The 6,028-nt window shown below is 42.1% G+C and overlaps 1 long non-coding RNA gene across 1 annotated transcript in view; it reads right to left on the reverse strand.

The window, feature by feature from the left end:
- LOC310677908 overlaps window positions 1-4,894 on the reverse strand; it is a 109,400-nt gene extending 104,506 nt beyond the window's left edge. Inside the window, exon 1 of the long non-coding RNA XR_014511507.1 lies at window positions 3,622-4,894. This is a non-coding gene — a long non-coding RNA (uncharacterized lncRNA). The remainder of the gene's footprint in view (window positions 1-3,621) is intronic.
- Between the last annotated feature and the right edge of the window lie 1,134 nt (window positions 4,895-6,028).

The raw sequence follows: 6,028 nt of genomic DNA on the forward strand, positions 1-6,028 counted from the left end.
ACAACACCAGCACTGCTCGCTCACCCTGGGTTTACTTGCTTGACACATAACATAGGCTTACTTATTTCCACAGCCAACACACACTGAGGGAATAGTTAGAATGGGCCCTCATTATATTGGTTCAACGGAAGGGAAGTTGCTATTTCAGCAACACCAGCATTGGAGTTTTCATTTCACAGCAGCAGCACAAGCCCTGGTACTGCAGTGTCCTAGCATGGGAACACTTATAATTAACCACATGACCTCCAGCAGCAGGAACTAACTGATGACTGGGATATTATGCATCAGGTTGCTGTACTTCCATTATTTCTACCACATAAAAGGCCATTAAGGGATACTGAAAAGTGCCACTACCACCCCATCCCACTTCTCATTTCTCTTCATTTAAAAATTGTGACAGCTTCCTATCGCCTATCTTTTGATCAGTTGCAGATCTAGGGTTAGGGAATTTGCTTTTCAGGCATACATAGTTCCATGCTTAGTGTAGTGCTTTAAACAGCCTTTGATGATTCACCTTATTAATGGACCTGTTATTAATTGTTCTCTAAATCTTGGCGGTAAATTGTTTTATGTAACGAAGGTTTAGAGATTGGGGTGGGGTGGGGTGGGGCGGGGCAGGTTTGATTGCCTTTACATCTTTTGTTTATTTGTTTATTAAAATTATAGAAAATTATAGAAAAATTATAGTATTTTTAATATTTTCTTGTTGTAAACTGTTCAGCTAATATTTATGGCCAGCTATATAATAATAATATGTAGTAGTAGTAGTAGTATAGACAACTTTTATTGATGCTATGCTCCCTACTATTTCTCTGCCTAAGAAAGCAATCAGTGTAAATTTACATGCTGAAGCCATGTGAACTGCAGTGTGGCAACAATATTAAATTTTTATGTATACAGTAGAACCTCGGGTTGCGGACATAATCCGCGATGGAAGCACGTCTGCAACCCAGCGTTTGCATCCTCTGCGCAGGCGTGACTTGGCACTTCTGAGCAGGCGCGAGTGGCAAAACCCGGAAGTAACCTGTTCCGGTACTTCCGGGTTTTCTACAGTCTGCAACCTGAAAACATGTAACCTGAAGCATCCATAACATGAGTATGACTGTATAGGAAAAAATAATTCATTTGTTGTAGCAGACAGCTAGCTAGTAGCTATTGAATCAGTGCAGTAGAGAGAGAGAGAAGGCACTCTTCACTGCTACCAAGCATTTATAAAATTCAAGAAAATATTCCAAGGAATCATCCATCAAGGCATGATCTCATAGAAGCTGCATGGAGAAGTTTCAGATGACTAGTCAATAGACAAAACTGTTATGCTTAGAGAAAAATGACTGTTTAAGATCCTGAAAGATAAAAGCTAGGAAGAAATCTTAATACAAGCTATCTCAATGTGTCGTTGAGTCAGGCCAGAATGACCAGTAATAGGTTTTGGTAACCTAATCTCTCTCCCACCTCCACTCCACCTCTGTTTTTTTGCAGAAAAGCTCTTTGGTAATATGAATGCTGCTTCATCAAACAGCTTCATTACTGTGGACAATCAACTTCTGTGTTGTATTTACTATACAATTTTTGATTTATGGATTGTGTGGGGACACTGCATTTGCTATTGAGTAATGGCTTCTTCCACCCGTAATGCCCCATCCTCTTGCCTTAGGGGCCTTCTAAGGGGCCTACTGACAAAAGAATTCTGAGGGAGGTTCTGAACCTCTGAGTCTTGGTATAAAAGCAGAGTTGGGGATGTTGCTAGGTATCAACACAATCAGCTTTGGGGCTACTTAGGGATGTGAAAGTGTATGAAAAAGTAAATAAATAGCTAGACTATGTCAGTGCAGTTGGTCATCACTCCATATGCTCCATCACTCCACATTGACACCATGGCTGTCTTCAAGTAAGTTACTCCAGGGTTTTGAAGTGGTCCCACTGATTTTGATGTAGCTATTCAAAAATTACTTGTTCGGATCTTATTGATATATGTTGTAAAGCAGTCTGAGTTGTAATAGTGATGGAAGTGCTTATGCATTATGTGAATGCCATAACTGACCTGCTTCACATGTTTGGTGAGTCTACCAGATCACTTATAAAAGCACCTCTGCAGCCAACAAGCATGTGGTCTGGTTGGAATCCCATTGAAGCAATGTTCATAAAAACCAGACTACTGCATAGGATTTGGTTCAGTCCTAGCTCATATGTTGGATTCATATGGTCATCTGGGGCAGGCGCCAAGCTCCTAGCTGCTCAGAATCACATGGAGCCATCTTTTGGGGGTGGGGGGTGGAATTAAACCTCCATGATGAGGACCTGTATTCAGACCTAGTGTCCTGAAATACTTTACATTTGTGCAAGGTGATTGGTGGGGACAGTGAAAACATCCCAACACTTTCCCTCTTCTAGTTGCTAGTGTACATAGCAATGTCTTCTTCCCCTACTCCTTTGAAGAGCTTTTTGTTGGTAGCTCCATGTCTGCGGAATGACCTCCCTACGAAACAGTAGCTCACCCCAAGGATCCTTATTTTATAGGTTGATTATTTTATTGTTTCTGTTTTATATTCTCTTATTTTTTTCCACCACCCAGCAGCCTTTTGTGGTGAAGGACAATATACGAATAAATAAATAAAGCTTGATACCTTGTACCACTGAAAATAGATAATCTGACTTGCTATTTTCACAGTTTTAAGATATGGAACTCTGGAGTATATTTACTTCGTATTCTTCCTGGCCCAAAATATTTCCGCCTCTAGAATGGCTTGGATCCTTAGATGTCTCATGCAATAGAAGTGTTGCTAAATGGGGGAGGGGGAAAAAGACCAGAGCCTAATGTACAGGCACAGGAAGAGCCTAATACATTTTCTGGCAGTCGTTGGCGGAGCTGAAAATTCAAGCACCTTTGTAGACTTAACTCTCACAATAAGGAATCAATTACAAACAATTTTGGTCACTAGGCTAAGTGCTCTCAAGTTTTTATGGTTTTTTTTTAATGGTAAACTAATATTTTAGCCATTTGCTCTGTTTAGCTTTTTAAAGTGTCTTTGTGGGCTGGTGTTTTCAATAATTGAAGCGATATCCAAATACTCAGAGGAGACCCATCAAAATCAATGGATTTATGTTACTAAGTCTATTGATTCAACAGGTCTACTTTGAATGCAGCTCATGTTAGATATAACCCTTGGGCTTTATGATAGTGGGGGGGAAAGTCTTGCCCACAAGTCAAATGCAGCCCATACTCCTCACCAACTGTATGCCACGCCCTGAAGTGATTTTGCCTGGTTGAAATGTTCCCTTGAACTTAGTTAATGCTTCTTGCTTTAAGTGGATTGAAAGGTGGGGACGGGGGGCACAGAAACCTCTGGGTTTTTCATAGCTGGGATATAGCCTACCGTGCAACTGTAAGTGTTACATTGGCTGGGGCACTCCCCTCTGCCTCTGACCCCCATTCACCACTAGCATGCAACCCCGGGGTGGTGGGGCTCCCTACAGAGGAATGCAGCCGTTGTGCAGAAAAAGGTCCCCTACAACTGTTTTATGGCATGCCCCTCCCTGGTATCAGTACAGATTAAGGTTGGTCTATAAACATTTTTAATAACAAACAAACATACAAATGAATCACTGCTGAGGTGCACTTACCATTCTGAAGCCTGAGGAGACTGTGCTGATGCATCTCCAGCTGTTGCCATTGACTATGGACAACAAAGTTTATGGCAGCTGAGTGGATATAAAGGTGAACCATTTCCTCTTCCCCAGCAGAACACAGCTGAGACATTCAGTAGTCTTTTCCCTCAGTTGTTTGGAGGCAAATTGGTAGTTTGCTGGAGGTGATCATCTGGCTGTGGGATACTGTGGCAGGATAATAAGGAAAGTTCATTTCCTGAAAGGGATTATGGCTTGAAGGCAGTTGAAAGCTGGCTGGTGGGAGGTTTTGAATATGCCTATGTATGTGTGTGATGATGATCTGTGAAAGGAAACCGGTGGATATTCATGAATAGATGAACCCATGCAAGGTGGCAGGCTGTAGATAGCGGACAAAGTTGCCAAGCAGAAGCTGGTGGAGCAATCTGGGTAAGAGCTTATTTTCTCTGTGCTCTTTTCTCCTGTGGATGTGTGAAGCCAGTCCAGTGAGAAGCTTTCTTAAAACCACACATGAAAGCAATGCAGAGGACCACAGGGCCATAAGCTGGTGAGGCTTTGTTAAGACGCCCCCCCCCCCCATTCTCTCGTGAAAGCAATGAAGAGCGCTGCAGGGCCTTATCTTTCTAAATAAATATCCCTGTCCCTCACAAATGTCCATTCCATCTTTTTTCTTCAAAGACAGATAACCTATGGTCAAAAGCCTGAGTTTAGTATGGGCTATAAATATTTTTTAATAATGATAAAATCTTTGCTGAGGTGCCACCACAATTGTCAGGCCTAGCTAGCTAGGGAGGTTGTGCTGATGCCTCCTCAGCTGTTGTCGTTAGCTACAGGTGGCCTATGATGTCACAAAAACGACATGACGGCTGAGGGGAAAATGGCAGTTACTAGGGGGAGGAGGGGAGGAGGGAGGGACCAGCAGCAGGAGAAGCAGGCTGAGGGGAAGCTGTGGCAGCGGAGGCTTGGATCCTTCCTTTCAGCTTGAGTTGCCAACTTTTTGTGCTCTGAGGGCTCTTGAACCCGTCATACCTGTAAAACAAATGTACACACTGCTTTTGTCACTGTGTAGTCCCCATCCCAAATAAACTTAGGATCCCCTACGGTTTGAGTAGTTCTCTTTTAGTTGAAATATGTCTGCCGGGCCTAGTAAGGTGCTTGCCTCAGGATCAATCAATGTGATCATGTATTTTATTTAAAATCATTTATAAACTGCTTAATTATTTTTTTTAAAAAAAACCACACAGCACACATTGTAAAAGCAATACAACTTAAACAAGAATACAGCACAAAATTGGTAAAACAGTAGTATAAATGCATGTTGAAAACCAATGAAAACAGGATTTCAGGGAATTCAGACAAAAACAAGGCCCTATCTTTCTTTTTTTACTTTATTTTTAATAAATTTTATTGACTACAAAAAAATATCAAATAATACAGAACAAATTTCATACATATAAACATAATTATTTATACATCTATAAAGCAATATTCAGAAAGAAAGGGGGAGGGGGAAAAGAATAAACGAAGAAAGAAAAAAGGAGTAAAAGAAAAAAGATTTAAAATAGAAATTTAGAAAATAGAAAAGTGTTTGCCATAAACAGTTTTATCTTATAGATCAGGGAGAGCCTGGGCAAGAAGTCTTTACAAGAAGTCTCCTGGTGCAATGCTGGCACTCGACTTGTGAGCCATGATAAGTCACAAAGACCTGGGTTTGAATTTCACTTCTGCCCCCAAACTCAAGATAATGCTTTGGAGGAGGGGGAGTTATGTCTTCAGTATCCCTCCTTTCTCCCTGCCCCACATATTTACAAATCTTTTCAGTTGCCAGTACTATGCTGAGGATTAAACCTGCGGCCTTGTGCCAGGAATGCAGGACTCCCCATCAGGCAGTTAGGCTACCTAGTTTAATATTACCTACATCTGGCCTTACCAACATGGTGCCTGCAGGTGCCATGGTGCCCACCATTTCCTGCCAAAGAGACAAGCTCCCCAGCTTCCCTCCACACCACATTTCAGTATTCAAAGTCTACACTTGAGGAAGCAGCCCCTGGTCTCTTTCCTAGGGTTGTCAGACCCCCAGGGAAAATCTGAATTCTTCAGGTTTGCCTGTGACCATAGCCCCCCCAAGTAGCAGGGGGAGGGCTTGGATCTCCAGGTGGGGAAGAGCGCCTTTAAATTTTCATAACTATTAAGATCAAGACTGTGCATGCAGTTTGCAAGCTTCAGCACAGCAGGATCTGATTGCAAATAATTGCATAACCTCTTAGGGCAGGTGCCTTCCTCCTCCCATTTAACCTCTTGCCTCCAGGGTTCAGAGGTGAGAGGGATGGTACAAGAAGAGAAAAAAATGGACTGGGCTAAATAGGAGAAGGGTTATGAGCAGAGGCAGATTAAGGGGAGTTCA

This window comes from Podarcis tiliguerta, assembly GCF_965153285.1.
Source record: "Podarcis tiliguerta genome assembly, chromosome: 5".
Classification (NCBI taxonomy): domain Eukaryota; kingdom Metazoa; phylum Chordata; class Lepidosauria; order Squamata; family Lacertidae; genus Podarcis; species Podarcis tiliguerta.